General features: G+C 38.3%; 1 protein-coding gene across 4 annotated transcripts in view; it reads right to left on the bottom strand.

Moving 5' to 3' along the window:
• The window catches only part of PRCP (prolylcarboxypeptidase), an 80,527-nt gene that overhangs the window by 58,811 nt on the left and 1,745 nt on the right, over positions 1-19,971 (bottom strand). The window lies entirely within an intron of this gene.

The following is a 19,971-nucleotide window of genomic DNA, read 5'->3' as shown; positions in this document are numbered from 1 at the left end:
TTCTAAAGGAAATACTCAGGAGTAATAATTATAACCTCCCAACACTACTTACTATAGAACATTGTCTCCCTTTAAAACTATAATCCAGGGCACCTGGGTGGCTCAGTGGGTTAAAGCCTCTGCCTTCGGCTCAGGTCATGATCCCGGGTTTCTGGGATCGAGCCCCGAATCGGGCTCTCTGCTCAGCAGGGAGCCTGCTTCTCCCTCTCTCTCTGCCTGCCTCTCTGCCTACTTGTGATCTCTGTCAAATAAATAAATAAGATCTTAAAAAAAAAAAACTATAATCCAAAGAGCCTACAATGAGAAAGTAAACTATTCACCAGTAATATTTTCATCCCATAGACTAGTACCTCTTCGAGCTCCCCATTTTATTTTATTTTAAGATTTTACTTATTTATTTGTCAGAGAGAGAGAGTGTGTGTGTGAGTGAGCACACAAGCAGGCAGAGCGGTAGGCATGGAACCTACTTAATAAAAAAAAAAAGAAAATTGTGGACCTGAAATACAAATGCAGGCTGATTCCAAAGTTGGTGGTCTTCACCAGGATAGCAATACAAGGTGGAATGTTATCTTTTTATTTATTTATTTATTTTAAAGATTTTATTTTTTTGTCAGAGAGAGAGAGCATAAGTAGGCAGAGTGGCAGGCAGAAGCAGAGAAAGGAACAGGCTCCCCACTGAGCAAGGAGCCTGGGACTCGATCCCAGGACCCTGGGATCATGACCTGAGCTGAAGGCAGCAGCTTAACCAATTGAGCCATCCAGGTGTCCCTTGAGTTCCCCATTTTAAAAATAGTCATTTTTGTTTGTCCCCAAAATGCATGACTATAAAACAGATATAAATCTTCTTCCTCATGGTATCCTGCTTTGCTCATTAATGTTTAGAAATACAGTCCAAGTCAGGAAACCTCAATTATAAGCTCTGCTATTAAGCAAGCACAAAACACTGAGAAGGAAAACAAGATGGTGAAGAAAGAGGAAATGAATGTAAAGCCCAGGATCAGACGGCTTCACAGGGGAATTCTAAATTCTAAATTTAATTTCAAGCATTTAAGAAGAGTTAACACCTATTCTTCTCAAACTATTTCAAAAAACAGAAGGGAAAGGAAAGCTTCCAAATTCATTCTACAAGGCCAGCATTACCCTGATACCAAAACCAAATAAAGACACTACAACAAAAAAACAGAACTACAGACCAAGATAAACACAGATGCAAAAATCCTCAACAAAATAATAGCAAACTCAATCCAACACATCTAAAATCCAATATATTTAAAAAATCATTCACCACAATGAAGTGGGATTTATTCCTGGGATGCAAGGATGTTTCAATATAAGCAAATCAACCTATGTGATACATCACATCAATAAGAGGATAAAAACTGTATGATCATTTCAATAGATGCATTAAAAGCATTTGACAAAGTACAACATCCATTCTTGATAAAAATTCTCAACAAAGTATGTTCAGAGGGAACACACCTCAACAGAATAAAGGCCATATATGAAAAACCCACAGGTAACATCATACTCAATGGGGAAAACCTGAGAGCTTTGCCCCCAAGGTCAGGAACAAGATAAGGATATCCACTCTCATTTTATTCAACATAGTAATGGAAGTCTTAGCAACAGCAATCAGACAACAAAAAGAAATAAAAGGCATCCAAACTGGCAAGGAAGAAGTAAAATGTTCACTACCTGCAAATGACATGATATTATATATAGAAAATCCTAAAGACTCCACCAAAACAACTACTAAAACTGATAAATGAATTCAGTAAGGTCACAGGATACAAAATCAATATACAGAAACCCACTGCGTTTCTATACACTAATAACTAAGTCATAAAAAAAAAAAAGAAATTAGGGAAACAGTCTCATTTAAAATTGCATAAAAAGAAAAAAAAAGAAAAAAAAGAAAAAACTGCATAAAAATAAAAAAAATTGCATAAAAGATTTTTTTAAAAACTAGGAATAAAAAACAAAAACAAGGGGCGCCTGGGTGGCTCTAGTGGGTTAAGCCTCTGCCTTTGGCTCAGGTCATGATATCAGGGTCCTGGGATGGAGCCCAGCAGGGAGGCTCTCTGCTCAGCAGGGAGCCTGCTTCCCTTCCCCTCTCTCTGCCTGCCTCTCTGCCTACTTGTGATCTCTCTCTCTAAGAAAAAAAAAAAAAAAAAAAAAAATTAAAAAAGTTAAAAAAAAAAAAAAGAACAAAAAACTAGGAATAAACTTAACCAAGGAAGTAAAAGACCTATACTCTGAAAACCTGATGAAAGAAATAGAAGACGACACAGACTAATGGAAAGATATTACACATTCATGAATTAGGAGAACAAATATTGATAAAATGTCCATGGTACCTAAAGCAATCTACAGATTTACTGTAATCCCTATGAAAATAACAACAGCATTTTTCACAGACTAGAACAAATAATCGTATAATTCATATGGAACCATAAAAGATTCTGAATAGCCAAAGCAATCCTGAAAAAGAGTAACAAAACTGGGGGTATCACAATCCCAAATTTTAAGATACACTACAAAACTATAATAAATCAGTAGGGTACTAGCACAAAAACAGACACATAGATCAACGGAACAGAAATAAACCCACAATTATATGGTAAATTAATCCTTGACAAAGGAGGAAAGAATATCCAATGGGGAAAAGTCAGTCTCTTCAACAAATGGTGATGGGAGGGACGCCTCGGCAGCTCAGTCCATTAACCGTTTGCCTTTGGCCCAGGTCATGATCCCAGAGTCCTGGGATCAAGTCCGCATCAGGCTCCCTGCTCAGTGGAGAGTCTGCTGCTCCCTCTGCCCTTCCCCCTGCTTGTACGCTCTCTGTCAATTCAATAAGATCTTTTAAAAAAATGCTGATGGGAAAACTGGACAGCTACATGCAAAAGAATGAAACTGGACTTGCTTAGCCCATACACAAAAATATACTCAAAATGAATGAAAGACCTAAAGGTGAAACCTAAAACCATAAAAACCCTAAAAGAAAGCACAGGCAGTAATTTCTGACATTGGTAATAGAAACATCCTTCTAGATTTGTCTCCTATGGCAAAGGAAACAAATGCAAAAATAAACTACTGGGACTACATAAAAATAAAAAGCTTCTTCATAGCAAAGGAAACAATCAACAAAACTAAAAGGCAACCTACTGAATGGAAGAAGACACCTGAAAATGACATATCCAATAAAGAGTTAGTATCCAAAGTATACATCTCAACACCCAGAAAACGAATAATACTATTAAAAAATGGACAGAAGACATGAACAGACATTTCTCCAAAAAAGACATCTCAATGACCAACAGACACATGAAAAGATGCTCAGTATCACTCATCATCAGGGAAATGCAAATCAAGACCACAATGAGGTATCACCTCATACCCGTCAGAATGGCTAAAATCAAAAACACAAGAAACAAGTAATGGTGAGCACACGGAGAAAAAGAAACCCTTGTGCACTGTTGGTGGGAATGCAAACTGGTGTGCCTACTATGAGAAACAGTATGAAGGGTCCTAAAAAAATTAACAGTAGAATTACTATATGATCCAGTAATTCCATTACTGAGTATTTACCCAAAGAATATGAAAACACTAATTCGAAAAGATGTATACACCCCGATGTTTTTAGTAGCATTATTTACTTCAGCCAAATTCTAGAAGCAACCCAAGTGTCCGTGGATAGATAAATGGATAAAGAAGAGGTGGTATTTATATACAATGGAATATTACTCAGCCAGAAAAACAAGAATGAACTCTTGTCATTTGCAACAATATGGATGCATCTAGAAAATACAATGCTAAGTGAAATAAGTCAGAGAAAAACCAATACCATATGATTTCATTCATATGCAGAATTTAAGAAAAAAAAATGAACAAAGAAAAAAAGAGGCAATCAAGAAAACAGACTCTTAAATACAGAGAACAAACTTATGGTCACCAATGAGGAGGTGGGTGGGGGGGGATGGGTGAAAGAGGTGAAGGAAATTAAGAGTACACTTACTGTGATGGGCACTGAGTAATTTATAGAAATGTTGAATCACCTGAAATCTAAAACTCTACACACCTGAAACTAATATAACACTGTATGCTAATTGTACTAGAACTGAAATAAAGAAAATGGACAAGAATGTATATTATTCCTATGTGCTCTTGCAAAAAAAAAAAAAAGAATGGTAATAATAAAGCACACACACACACACACACGAAAAAAAAAACAAAAAAAAATTCTGAAAGGAATGATTTAACCATCAAGGGAAAATTTCTAAGACTGTTAAGAGATACCAATTGCCTTTGCCCCTAAACAATCATCTTCCTGCAGTAAGAAGTAGTTTTCACCAAGCAATTCTCCCTCCTCTGAAATCTTGTGCTATATATACAGATATCTATATCTATCTACCTATCTATCTATTGCAGTACTTTACATTCACCCTATAGTAAAGATTTTTGCATTCCAGGCTTTACCTCTCCATTATATGAGAAACATTCATCTTTATAGGATCCACATAGTCTAGGATTAGTGTTCCATAAGAAGGAGGATGTGATCCATTCATGGTTATAAACTAAAGTTAGTGGGTCACAGTCAGCATTTCTTTCAAAGAAAATTACCTGCTATTCAGCAACCTGGCTACAGAATTTTAAATTATGTCAATCAGGAAATTTTAAAACTCTTAATGTCCTGAATCATTATGACCCTGTAAGGATATTAATTCTAGGGCATGTATGCTTTCCACTTGAGAGAAAACTACCCATTAAATCATATTCTAAGATGTAATTACAGTTCAGGCAACAAGAGCCATTTCACAAAGTTTATAGTTAACAAAAGTTATAGACAGTAAGTACCAGCGGAAGGATAGCTCATACTAGGCTGGGTCAGTTGAGGAAGGTTTCCCTGAGGAGGTGGGGTTTAAGCAGGGCCCAGGAAAGGCCTGGATTGGGAAAGAAAAGGGGAGAAAAAAACCATAGTTGCCAGCTGGCCTGGCCTCAGACTAACAGAACAAAGGGACTGAAGAGGCTATTGTAATAGTTTAGCTTGGAATTGTGTAGGTTTATAAAAGCTAGTAACCCTGGAAATGCAAAGGAAGGGGCATAAAGTAGGAAGGAATCATGGAAGTCTTGGTGGTTAATTGGACTTGGGTATAGAGGTGAAAGTGAAGGAACAGATGACTCTAAAATACTGTAATCCTGGGTGACCAGGAGGAAATTAGTGCCATTAACAGAAATGTGAAAAAAGACCAAAGGAGTTTTAGAAGGGAGTGTTATGTAATGACATTAATATTTTTAATAAAAGTTTAAGGGGCGCCTGGGTGGCTCAGTGGTTAAAGCCTCTGCCTTCGGCTCAGGTCATGATCTCAGGGTCCTGGGATCGAGTCCCGAATTCGGGCTCTCTGCTCAGCGGGGAGCCTGCCTCCCCCTCCTCTCTCTCTGCCTGCCTCTCTGCCTACTTGTGATCTGTCAAATTAAAAAAAAAAAAATCTTTAAAAAAAAAAAAGTTTAACTTGCTTTGAACACCCATACCTCCCAGTTGCACCTATCCATATGAGGGATATTAACCAGTTTAAGCAACATCCTATTCTTAAGGCACTCCCTACTTGGAAGAACCAAGTCTGATACTCAGCCAGTTAAAATACTGAAATCCCTCTATACCAGTTATCAAATAATTATCTCAGCACCTTGAGTGATGCCCACCTCCACTCTGTGCCCACCTGTCCCACTGTCCCAGTTCTTTCTCCAGACCTCAGGCCTAAAGAACTAACCCATGACACTGTAAGAGACCTTAGCTCAATGACCAGCTTCTGTTCTAATTGGGCAATGTGTATGCCTTATTGGTAGTAGTAGGCAAAATATATTAAAAGCAAGTGTTAACAGCATTCAGAAAAGGGAATAATCACCTCAGCTTGGGCCAATTACTCATTTAAACAACTATTGAGGGTATACACTGTGGATACACTGATAGGTGTAATCCTAGCAGTTTCAGCCTGCTCACATACTAATACAGAGACCAACATATAAACAAATCACTGCAATCTAGAGTAGTAGTACAAAAGAAGTATTTATAAAGTACAGCAGAAGGCACAAAGGGGATATTAGTCAATACACAGCTTGGGAAGAAAAACAAAGCAGCCCCATAAAGTTTCACAGAGGTGATGTAAGACCTGAGCCGTGAAAGATGGACAGGAGTGCTAGGCAGAGAAAGGATGAAGATAAACCATCCCAAGCAGAGAGATACCAGTACTGTATGAGCCACATTCCAGCACAGAATGTACAAAACAATGAAATGACCAATGTGTAATGCCTGGCACACAGTGTCAATAAGAAATAACAATATACAATAAATATTAGAGATTCTTTTCTAGCAGGGTTATTTCTCTGATTATGTTTTTAAAGGCTGATCCTAAAATTCATTTGTTTTGTCTAAGCCTATACAAGCTGAACAATGGATAGGGTAATCAAAATATCCTGGGAGGCATGGGGTGAGGCAGTTTGGAATTTAAAAATGAAGTACATGTAATTCACAAATCAACTAGAGTTGTCTTCACATCTTAGATGTGTGTAAGCAAAGATGAAACAAGGACAGTGAATTAACTGGGAGTGTGAAATAGGAGCAAAAGAACAACAGAAGACCTCACTACTTTTCCAATTAACAAAGAAGGGCTCCCTGGAGGGGAATATTTTTTAACAGAAGGGAACAAGCAAGTGCTAAACAGGCTAGATGCCTTGAAGATTCAAGAAATATTTAAAGAATAAATCTTCAGAGGAAGACCAAAAGGCGAGAGTAAACATATGTATATGCTTGTCTAGAATGTGAAATGGAGAAAGGTCATCTAGGGAACAGAGATTACAGATAAATGACTATAAATTCAAACTAATAAAAGGGTTTGGCAATATTACACAATTTAACTGCAAAAACGCCTTCTGGATGGGCGCCAGGTGGCTCAGTGGGTTAAGCCTCTGCCTTTGGCTCAGGTCATGATCTCAGGGTCCTGGGATGGAGGCCCGCATCAGGCTCTCTGCTCAGCAGGGAGCCTGCTTCCCCCTCTCGCTCTGCCTGCCTCTCTGCTTACTTGTGACCTCTTTCTCTCTCTCTCTGTGTCAAATAAATAAATAAAATCTTAAAAAACAAAAACAAAAACAAAAAAAAAACGCCTTCTGGAAATCTTTAAAAAACCAAGATCCATATTTTTTGGAGAGTAACTCCCCTGGCATCTTAGCTAACATTCATTTCACCATGTTACACTCAAATTCTTCATATATGAACCAAAACACTGGGGGGATGTAAGTAACAGCAATAGGCTCTTTTATACCTTGTCTAAAGTTGGATATTTGCATTTAATGTTTTCAATAACACAGAACATTACATGCAGTGTCATTCTATCAGTACAGCTCCACATGTACAAAGCTTGGTACTGCAGCCACCCAGATCCACAGATGTAGGAGACTCAACATTGCTGCCCTCGAAGAGATCATGGAGAGGTGGTCCGCACATATTAATTACCTCCTCTCTTAAACTATGGTCATTTTCTAGAAATCAAACTACATAAAAAGGCAAACAGAGAGCCTGTTTTGGTCTGCAGTAGCCACACCAGTCATTGTCATTTAAAGCCAATTGTTTAAGAGAAAGGAAGCCGCCTAGGCCAAGGAGAAGGGAGTTATCACCACTGCTTTCCGAAATTGTTGTATGAGCTGCTCCCTCAAAGGAAGAGGCCATCAGTGCTCTGGAAGTGACAGAGGTTTCCGGCAGTTTTAAAGGATAGTGTCTGCAGTGTGACCCACGGTTCAAACTGCATAAAAATAAGAATTCACTGACAAATGATAACAAGTACTTCCTCACTTTCCTATCGGCTGAATCAGAGTCATTGTTTGGGTTGTAGTTCCTTGTTTAAATTAGGTTATTAAATCACAATGATGCTGGCCAAACATTCTAGTCATAAGCCATCAGGAAAACTTATCAAAAATACCAGTGTCAAGGTTTGGGCACACGCACACACACACACACACCTTTGCACTAATAAAATCGGATCAGTACCAAGGGTATCTTTCAAAAACTTTTTTTCTCTCCTAAAAACCACAAGCGAATGTTCTATAAGGTAGCGAAAAGAGCAAGGAAGTTGCAGACAGATCTGAGTTTGAACGCCAATTCTGCCATCTATTAGAGCTATTGAAATTTGAATACGTTACTTCATGTCTGTGGGCTTGTTTTCTTACACATAAAATGAAAAAAAAATAGTACCTATCTCAGAGATCTTTTTTTTTTTTTTAAGTAGGCTCCACGCCCTCAGCTTGGTGCCCAGCTCAGGGCCTGAATTTCACCACCCAAAGTGGTGCTCTCAGACCTGAGCTGGGATCAAGATTCAGACGTTTAACTGATCCACCCAGGGCACCCCTCAGAGAGGTCTTATGATGATTAAGTTGGATAATACATGCATGCAAGTATCTAGCAAGGTCCTGAAGGAAGTGAGAGCTTGGTGTATTACAGTGTATTTTGTAGAGCATGTTTTATTAGCATGCACCTCCCAAATCTGAAACCACTGCCAAATACATGCACAAACATACACAATGGTATATATTTAATAGTACTACTTATGAGGAATAAATTGTCATATAAAACATTTCTTAAAAAGATTTCATTTACTTGAGAGAGAACATATGTGCACGCATGCACACACACAAACACAAGAGTGCAGGTGGGGGAGGGGCAGAGGGAGAAAGACTCTTTGGAGGACTCAGTCTGAACACAGAGCCTGAGGCAAGGATGCGCATAACCACCCTGAGATCAGGATCTGAGCCAAAATCAAGAGTTGGTTACTTAACCAACTGAGCCACCCAGATACCTCAGTGATATAAAAGTAAAGCAAAAAAAAGAACAAACAAAAAACAAAAAACAAACAAACTAGCAATTTGTTCCAACTTTTTGCTTAGAACAGTATGACCTGGCAAAGCAAAATTTTTAAAAAATTTGCAGTTATCATGGAACTAAAAACAGCAACAAGGCAATGACTTGGTGACAGTGAAAGTCTCCAACATACTAAATACCATGTGGCCTGATACGTGTGATAGGTTTTTGCTTCTGACTTTCTATCCAGTGCTGTGACAGTGCAATATACCTTTAGTTACTCATTCATCACTACATGAATTATGTAAGCTCTGAGGAAAGGTATATATCGCAAAAATAAAAGGTGATTGAAAATCTTAGTTCTAAAGAATTTTAAAATAATCTGTAGCATCACTTTCATCACTCCATATGCTGAAGATTATGAATCCACATCTCAAAGGACTACTTATTTCCTCTTGGGGGTCAGAATAATATAATTACAATCATGGCTCAAATATCCAGGTTTCTCCTAAAAGTAGTTAAAGAGATTTAGTTTAAATTTTCAGTTTAATATCCTTTAAAATGATAATACTTTATTAAATAGGAGAATACTATCATTCTAAGCACCATGCTTAAAGATAAGACTACTAGGGGCACTCGCTTGGCTCAGTCGGCTGAACATCCAACTCTTGATTTCTGCTTGGGTCATGATCTCAGGGTCCTAGGATGGAGCCCCACACAGGGAGCCTGCTTCTGCCTCTCTCTCTAACCCTCCTTTCACTGGTTCTCTCATACTCACATGCACTCTCTTTCTCACTCCCTTTCTCTCTAAATATTTTTTTTAATCTTAAAAAAAAAAAAAAAGATGAGACCATTATCCAGGCTTTCAGAGAAAACAAAATATACAGGAATTGTTACCTGAACTTGACTTTCTAATCAAGGTAGACTTTCAAAACCAAAGTGCCAAATGGTGATTCTGTTCCTTTGAGTTGGTAGACAAAAAAAGAACATTCAAATGGAATAGAAGATAAATATATAGCAGTGACTAATTCATGCAGTATAGATAAGCAATATTTACATGAACTTTAACTTATTCCAAGCCAAATTTTGTACACAGATTGTTGGGAAGGCCTAAAAAGGAGGATTCCCTAATGGAACTACGGTGAACTGCACTAAGCACCAAACTTAAGGGAACAATTTCTAAAGTAATGATCTCACTCCTGCCCCACAACCAGTTTAGTCTCTTCCTTTATTTCTTGGAGAGTACCTTTTTGTGATCATCAATGGAGGTCTCTTAACATCCTTTACTCTAGAATTACAGAGCCCTCCAAAAATACCTAATAATCTGTGTCTTGGGAGGTTTCATAGCTCCTTTTTGCTGTTAACATGGTTCATTTATTTAAAGAGCATTCATTTAAGATTTTCTTTTTGTAACATGAAAGCCAAGTCAGAATAAAGTTCTGTATTGTTAAAACCTCCATTACGATTTTTTTAACTCTCCAAAATTATCCAGCGTGGTGCTAGAGAATTGAGATTCCTCTTGATTCAACTTTATTACGGTCTAATCTGGATTTCCTTAACAAATGTGACTTCCACACTATCTCTAATTTAGGCCATGAATTACACAATCTTATATCTATTCCAGAAATAGAGCTAACACAGAAGCAACATAGATCAAAGGCTCTGATGTCAACAGGGCTTAGTTTAAATCCTGGCACTATCACTTATCAACTATGTGATCATGGATATATCACTTTACCTCTGAGCCCTTTCTTTCTCTATAAAGAAGATGTAGTACCTCCTTGCAGGGTAGAAGATAAATATATTAAGAGCACTTAGGCTGTACCTGTTACAAGGTGAATGCATTTATTCTGGTCAGCAGAGCAGTGCTTTGCCCCATACCACTTCAACACCAAGTTATGTTCTTGAAGTCAATGAAAAATTCAGAAAGGAATACCTGTACCATGCTTGTGCCAACAGAAATAGTAATAATACTGACTTCATAGCCCACCTCTTGCCTCCTAAGAGTCTGACCCCCTGTCCCAGTATTACTGACCTTTCAGTTCCTCCAATATGGACTTCTCTTTCCTACCTTAAGATACACTCTCTACCTGGGCAGAAATCTCGATTATCTCCCTTGTCCTGGTTAACTCCTATTAAAATTCCCAATCTTTGCTTTGACACCATTGCTGCCAGGATTCTCTAATACACTGGCGCTTGGGTGGCTCAGTCAGTTGAGCAGCTGCCTTCGCCTCAGGTCAGGATCCTGGAGCCCTGGATTGAGTCCCACATCAGGCTCCCTGCTCGGTGGGAAGTCTGCTTCTCCCTCCAACCCTCCCCCCTTCTTGTGCTCTCTCTCACTCTCTCAAATAAATAAACAAAATCTTTTTTTTTTTTTAAAGGGTTCTCTAATACGCAAGACTCAGGACTCCATTGTAGATCCCACAACAATCTACTTCCTTAGAGCACACGTTGTCACACTTGTAATTACTTATCACTATGTTCTTTCCCACTAAACTGTAAACTTCATGAAGTCTATCTTTGATTTCCACTTATCCCCAGCTATTAACATAGCGTATGGCACATGGGAAGAGTTAAATAAATATTTCTGGATGAATACTGTGCTACTTTACTATATGTCAGATATTATATCTACTGTAATAGAATGATACTTCATTGTACCATATAACCAACTTGCAAAGCTATTCAGGGAAAGCTCCTAAAGAAATCTGACTTATTAATAAATCAGCCTTTTCCTAATCCATGCATGCATCCCCCCAACATAAACAGAAAGAAAGAACATCATGAACTTCAGAGAGACAGGACAGTTGATCCTCTCCAGGTGCAGCACTGTGTGACAACTCAGAACTGACAAATACGTAACAGAAAGTAAGGATTTACAAATACACATAGTTAACTGGCTTCTTTTTGCAAATGAATCATAATAAGTACTGCCTTTACCTTAGGTCTCTAGTAAATATGGGAAGTACACAACTGCCACAGAAGTAGGCTTTAAGGGGACATTTTTCCTAATTATCTTCATTATTTATCCTTTCCCTGGCCCTCACCCAGACACAAAACAGAGAGCAAACTTTGCCACACTCCCTCCCATGATTCTTTCTCTGTACATGTGTGGGGAGAAGGGTCAGTTCAGATAACTAGCTACAGCTTCCAAATAGATCATCAGAATAAGAGAATGCGAATAAGTGGGCCTGCTTTTATTTGCCTGGCATTCTACATTGTTTCCCAAAAGGATTTTAAGGACAGTTGAAAATAAAGTCTCCATGCCATTTCCTTCCCTATTTACACACACACCCCTTCCTTATTTCAATGTAGAGGGAAGCAGTAAAGGAGAACAGATTCAACAAACATTTGTAATGATGATACTCTAGAACTATAAAAACTATCTAAAACCTATGGGCAGTATGCTATGGAGTATGATAACTTACAAGACAGAGTTCCTGCTTTAAAAAGGGGAGTAAAATAAGGGTACAAAAGATTTTAACACAAGGCTAGAATAAAACATGTGCCATGAGAGAAGTACAAAGATAAATCTGACTGATCCCACATATTCCAGGAACCTCATGGAGAAGGCAGTGTCTGAGATGGGGTTTTTAAAAAAGGGTAAGATTGATAAAGGAGATTAAGGGCATTGGGAGAGGTATTCCAGGCAAAAGGAACAATGTGGGCTAAAGCATAGAAACAGGAAAAGAATGAGCATGTGTGAAGAATAGATTAGCACACTTGAAAGGTGGGTTGGGGTCACACGGTGGAAGGCCTTGAATGATACAGGATTTTGTTCTGAATAAAGCAAACAATCAGCTGGGGTGCCTGGGTAGCTCAGTCTGTTAAGTGTTTGCCTTGGGCTCAGGTCATGATCTCAAGAGTCCTAGGACAGGGCCTGGCATCTGGCTCCCTGCTCAGTGGGAGTCTGCTTGACCTTCTCCCACTCCCCTTGCCCCTCCCATACTTGTACACTCTCTCACTCTCTCTCAAATAAATAAAGTCTTAAAAAAAATAAAAAAGCAAACAATTAGAAATCATTGCAGGCTCTGAGGAGAGGTGATTGAAGTGCCCCAGGGGAATGCAGTCAAGGGCTAAATGCAGGAAGCAAGAAGGACCTTCAACCTCACATAATCCACCTTTCACTGTCCTTCACCCCATCCTCACTCCTTTCCTTACTTGGCTTAAATTTCATGGTCAATGAATAAATTACTCCCTTGCATGTGTCCCTCAAATCCCATGTCTCTCTCTCTCACCGATTTGGCAAATGGTTAAAAAAGAACTCTCCAGGGGCGCCTGGGTGGCTCAGTGGGTTAAAGCCTCTGCCTTCGGCTCAGGTCATGATCTCAGGGTCCTGGGATCAAGCCCTGCATCGGGCTCTCTGCTCAGCGGGGAGCCTGCTTCCCTCCTCTCTCTCTCTGCCTACTTGTGATCTCTGTCAAATAAATAAATAAAATCTTAAAAAAAAAAAAAAGAACTCTCCACCAACTTCTCATTCATACCCAAGGAAGTAAATGTAGCTAGAGAAACATACAGCCTATCAAATAATCTTATTAAAATGAATGAGACTTCAAAGCTGGCTATAATCAAACTATTAATTCTCTAGTCCATTTACTTTCCTTTTCTGCTAAAGGAGTGTTTCTGTTCTCTTTCCTCCTCACTGTCTTCACCCCCTGCTACCCTCTCCTTGGGTCCTTCCAGCCATATTGGTTGGCCTCCTTTTAGTTGTTCCTGCCAGACAAACATCCACCTTCAGGCTCTTGTACTTGCTTTTCCCTATGCCTTGAACGCTCTTCCCTGATGGCCTACAAGAGTGCCTTGCAAAGAGTAAAAACTTAACAAAAAAAGGTTTTTTTTTCAGTTTGGAATTTTGAATGTTCAATTTTTTAATTTGGAATTTGTTTTTTTCAAATTGGAATTTTTCAATTGTTTGAATTTGGAAACATTTGTATGTTCAAGTTTTCTATTTTGCTTTTTTCATTTAACATTAATTCAAGAACATTTCTCACATTACCAGATATACTTCAAGACCTTCATTTTTAAGGCATAATAATATTTCATTTTATGGATGTACCACAAATTACTTACAATTTGGGATTGAGAAAGCAGGAGATTTACAAATGGGATATTGTAGATGTTTCTTCCTTTGATCCTTCTGAAGCTTGATAGATTCACTTCTAAAAATAAGCATAATATCTACCTCACAGTATTGTTTTTAAAACTGAATGTGGGATATAATAGACACAGAGACATCAGTTTTGAAAACGGAGGCATCACGATGTCAACTGAATGAAAGATCATAGATCTTGGAAGCAAAAGATTAAAATATATTGTCCCTCAATAGCTGGATCAAGTCACTTAACCTCTATGAACCTCAATTAAACCATTTATTTTTAAAAATGATTGTGTAAATGAGTTTAAAATAATACCTGGCCCTGATAAGACAATCAATAAATGTTTACTCATTCACTGCTCATAAACAACAACGAAGACTTTTCTTAAATTGTGAACCAGAATAAAAAAGATATAAAAAGGGGGGGCCTGGGTGGCTCTGTGGGTTAAGCCTCTGCCTTTGGCTCAGGTCATGATCTCAGGGTCCTGGGATTGAGCCCCTCATGGGGCTCTCTGCTCAGCAGGAAACCTGCTTTCCCCCCCTCTCTCTGTCCTCTCTGCCTACGAGTGATCTCTCTCTCTCTCTGTCAAATAAATAAATAAAGAGTTAAAAAAAAGATATAAAAAAAAGATTTTTATAACTCACCAATAACAAACACATTGTCAATGCAAAAGTTTACTTTTGATGGACACTTACAAAGCATACTTCAGATTTTTTACATAAAGCTCTATATCAATTTTGTTTCATTATGAAAAAGACAGGCAAAACCATTATTTTAAATACTGAGTGACAGTACGAATAAATTCCTTTATTAATCACATGCTTCAATGTATATATACACATCAGGTCAGTGAACTATCATGGTAATGATTAAGTTGAGCAAGAAAATATTAAGTAGACCAGCCTCACTTCAGGGATTTTTTTTGTTTAAGATTTATTTATTCATTTATTTATCTGACAGAGAGAGATACAGGGAGCACAAGCAGAGGGAGCAAAAAAAGGGAGAGGGAGAAGCAGGCTCTCTGCTGAGAAGGGACTTGATCCCAGGACCCCAAGATCACGACCCAAGCCAAAGGCAGATGCTTAACCACTGAGCCATCTAGGAGTGCCAACTTCAGGGATTTTTTGAAGCAATCTGCAAATGCAGCCAACATAATGCCAAGACATTACACATTTTGTCAGTCCTCTTTCATATTTTTCAGATACAAGCTTGAGTATGTATGACTGGAATGGCCAAGAAGTATGTGAATTCCACCAGGATATAATCATCTCTGCCTTCCTGGGACCTAGTCCAATGCCTGACATATAAAAGGAATTGGATGAACACTGAGTAGGTGGATAGGTGGGTGAATAAGAGACTGAGTATTGTAGTCATTAGTGTTGTTGTCTCCTTCTAGGATCTCCAAAGTGAGTATTTTTTGTCTCCCCACCCTGTCCTTAGATGCAGCAATATAACCAGTATGGTTCAAAGAATTATGAAAGGAAGTGACATGTGCAATTTCCAGACTGGAGCATTTCTTTGCCTTATTTACAAGTATATTAAACTATAATCCACTGATAAAAAGAAATATATATACTATTTATGTAACTGAAAAGAGTTCGTATAGATTTTCATATTTTCCAGAATAACTATTTTAGGTATGATAAGTGATGATTTGAATATTTTATTCTGTGTGGAGAGGGGGTAAGTTAAAGCTATATATTAAGAAACCTCAAGATAAAATAAAAATATTTATCATTTATTGAGTAAAACGATATATAAACTGTGCTATTATGTCCTTTACACATACTAGCTCATGTCACAACAAATCTGTGAGATGAACAGTATAATTATCCCAGACATCTTGCTGATTATAAAAACAGATGCTCAGAGTAACCTGTCTGAAGTTCCTCAGCTAATGGAAGAAATATAATTTGCTCTCAAACGTGTATAGTAATCAATCTCTATCAAGTTCCTGACTCTTCATAATTTAGATCAAAGTTACCTCATCATATCTAAAGGGTGGACTACATGATCTCCACGACCCCTTCTGGTAATGATTCTAGGAGTAAAAACAGAAATCAATTCAGAAGTTGCATAATATTTGTGACATATACTCTGGGTCTTAGGGGAAAGCCATCAATAGATGAACCAGTAATAAAAAGTAGAGAAGAGGGGAAAAAATTAAAAAGGAGAGGAGGAGGAGAAAGATCAGGATTTTACTAGACATTAGGGCCACCGTGGCATGAGTGGAAAAGGGGAACCTGGAGTAGGAAATAAAGAACCATAACGGATATACACCAGTAGAAACAGCTTAGCTCACTGATGTGACTGCCTCATAGCAGGCAAGGAAGGAGCTGTGGGAAGGCTTTGCAGAAGTCAGTGGCCATGAGCTTAATGCTGGGTCAAGATGAATAAACACTGGTCATTAGTTAAAGAGGAATAGTTGAGTATAGATTACTGACCAATTAAGTTTCTAAAAGAGACATTACCACAACTGTCATGCATTTGCATCAATCTGAAATGCTAACACTATGGGGACTGTGGTTTTAGGACAGAATGGGGAAGAAACCAGCATTTACTCTATTACGTTCCTTAAGTTCCTACTATGTTCCAGGCACTATGCTTGTGCTTTCATGTGTTACTATATTTAACCCTCACAACAACCTTGGAAGAAATAATGGTTAATTTTACATGTCAACTTGACTGGGCTACAGTGCCCATATATTTGGTCAAACATTCTGGATGTTTCTATGAAGGTGTTTTTTTGGATAGGATTTATATGTAAATCAGCAGACTCTGAGTAAAGCAGATTTACCCTCTATAATATGAATGGGTCTCATCCAACCAGGTGAAAGCCTGAAGAGCAAAAAAGACTGACCTCTCCTAAGTAAGACCTCTCCTAAGGTCAAGGAATTATGCAAGCAGACTCTCTTTGGACTCAAACTGCAATTCTTCTCTGGGTCTCCAGCCTGCTAGCCTACCCTGTAGATTTTGAACTTACCAAGCCTCCATAATCATAAGAACTAATTCCTTAAAATAAATCAATCTCTGTGAAAAGAGGGATAGACAGACAGACACATTCTATGGTTCTGTTTCTCTAGAGAATACTAGAAACGCTAGTGTTTCCTAGTAACACTGAGGAAAAAGAGAGCCTCAAAGGACCCATTCTTTTTTCCTACTACACCACACAGTAAAATGCCCTCAGGACTCACATTGTATTCTGAGGGGCTAGGGTGGGAGGTGGAGAGTAATGAGAAGAAGGGAAACCTTGTAACCACAAGCCATAAATTCCAAGGAGCCCCTTAAAACTCTGGCATCACACATGTACCCAAAGCCTAGATGTGACCAAGTGATGTACTATCCTTTGTTGGGTCTCCTGATTCAGTTACTTCAGATAAAAGAAACCAAATAAAAAAGTATTCCTACTACAGCAACAACATTTGAAGACTTAGAAAGAAGGGGAAAAATAATTAGTGAAGAAGAGAAGTAAAAAACGAAAATAAGAATAAAAAATAACGTGTCAATTAAATGATGGTAGACTTTGCTTTGTTTAGGCTTTTTTTGGATAGTCATTCATTCACTCCCTCAACAAGTATTTATTTTGTACTTTATATTTTTTAATGGGCTCTTCTGGGTACTGGAGAGCACTATCTAGCTATGGGGTACACACAGAAAATAGTAAGTGTGCAGAGTGATAAAAGACAAACTAAGTTGTCCTAAAGTCCAGAAGGCTTCACAGAAGAGATGACATTTCAGCTAGGATACAGGTATCAGTTTGAGGAGAAGAGAAATGGTATTCCAGACAGAATTTCCAACACCGTAAAATTCAATTGAATCGATGTTCTATGTTGCTAAAAGTATATGCGTATGTTAAGGAGCAAAGGGGAGGGAAAGGGCCATGGACTAAGCCTTTATACCCAGACCATTCATGGACTTATGTGCATAGAAGGACAGCTGGGAATGGCTTGGTCAACTGGACAGATATAACCACAGATAAAGAAAATCATTACAAAGGTTGATAAAAATTCAACCTTGAATAAAAACTGAGCCTTACAATTCCAATAATGATGTCTATTATCAAAAGGCACAAAAGTATTTCAAGTCCTCTAAGAAAAAAAAAATTGAAGTTGAGTTTATACAGACATAGTCAATCCCACTAAAAATCTATGGTCCAGAATTAGCAACTACTATAATCATTATTATGTAATAAATATATATGTGGAAGTTTTCTTAAAAAATGAAATAAAGCTCAGCTGGAGTTGGTGTAAGGAAAATTATTATAGTAATAAACATGTATGTGGAATCTGTGTCCTAAAATATAAACTAAGTCAGAGGGCAAAAGGTGGCTGAGTAAAGTCAGACTTATCAAATGACCAAAAATGGAAAAAGGACCGATCTTAAATTTTATTTCTAAATAGGTAAGTGGTCAAGAAAAGAATTTATCATGAAGGAATATAAATTAAGGGCTCACAGACCATTTGGTCTCTTCCTCCCTTTTGTTCCCCCCTTTCTCTTGACACTTCTCTTTTTCATCACTTATTTTCTTTTTGGGGGGGCGGAGATAGAACAAGCACGTGTGCACAAGTGTGGGGAGGGAACAGAGGGAGAGGGAGAGAGAGAAACTTAAGCAAGCTCCATGCTCAGCTGCGAGCCCAATATAGGGCTTGATCCTGCCGCCCTAAGATCAAGATCTGAGCCAAAATCAAGAGTGGGACACTTTATCAACTGAGCCACCTGGGTGCCCCTTCATCACTTTTAAAAAGATTTCAGAGATCCTCATCCCAGTAGTTCCCCTTCAATTTTACTTTATCAGTAAAACTCTGCAAATAATCATATATAAAATCCCAATATATGAAATAAACCAAAGCATAAAGCTCAGGCTCAAAGAGTTCAGGGAGAGAGGGGTTGCTAGAACACCCTAACTTGGCCTCCACTTGGGCCTCCACCCACCAACCCCGAGATAGCTCCTCCAAAGCCCTTAATTTTCCTCCGTAGTGTACTTTGCTGTTCCTTATTCAACCCTCTCATTTTACAAATGAAGAACAGTACCCTACAGATTTAATTTAAATAAGGTATCTGAATAAAAGTCCTGTTTCAAAAATAAAAAAAATAAAAGTCCCCTGTTTCCTGGTACCTCTGCTGAAATAAAATGCTTTCTCTTCCTCATAAACTGTAATTTAAATTTCTGGGTTAAAAATAATTTCTTATAAGTTACAAATTCATACAATCCCTCTACCAAAATTCAAAATTTAGGGCCAAATTCTCTGCTGGGGACTTGTCATCTGTCCATTTAACCATTATCAAATCCCCAGATCAAGAAACTGGGTTCATTTTTTTTTTTAAGATTTTATTTATCTACTTGAGAGAGAAAGAGAGCGTGCAAGCTGGAGAGAGCAAGAGCGGAGGAGCAGGAGAGGAAAAAGAGGACTCCTGCTAAGCAGGAGCCCTACCTGATCCTAGGACCTTAGGGATCATGACCAATGCCTAGGGCAGACCCTGAACCTGGTGAGCCACCCAGGCACCCCAAGAAACTGGGTTCAGAGAAGTACTGTAACTTTCCCAAGGTCACAGAGCTAACAGAGCGGAATGCTGTTCTATTCAACTCCAAAAGCCAAATCTCAGACTCTTAAATTCTTTCTAATCCACACATTTCCCTAAACTTTGCCTATCTTTACAGAGTCTCCCAGAAATAAAGAACGATAAGAGATCCTGTCATTTTACGCAGGATGTACTTTTTTATCCAGGCTTGTCAGAGTGCCTTATGCTTCAGCCAAGCACAGGCATCAAGGCTATTTTAAACTTCTAAACTCAAGCTTCAGAACCATAGAAATGCTAACCCCCACCCTCAAATCTTGACTCTCTTCTACTATTTCCTCTACAAGCATGGGCTACACATAAGTTCAGTCTTATGGAGAATAGGAATGGTTAAAAACTCTTAATCAAAGGGTTACAAAATCAACTTTGAGCTAAGCAAGAGATGACAGGCTGGCGTTTTAGGTTGAATACTAAATATTACCTAGTAAGATATTGGAAACATGTATTTAGAGG

Source organism: Lutra lutra, chromosome 10 (genome assembly GCF_902655055.1).
Source record: "Lutra lutra chromosome 10, mLutLut1.2, whole genome shotgun sequence".
Classification (NCBI taxonomy): domain Eukaryota; kingdom Metazoa; phylum Chordata; class Mammalia; order Carnivora; family Mustelidae; genus Lutra; species Lutra lutra.
The sequence above is the reverse complement of the archived record's forward strand: the minus strand, read 5'-3'. Positions and strand labels throughout refer to the sequence as shown.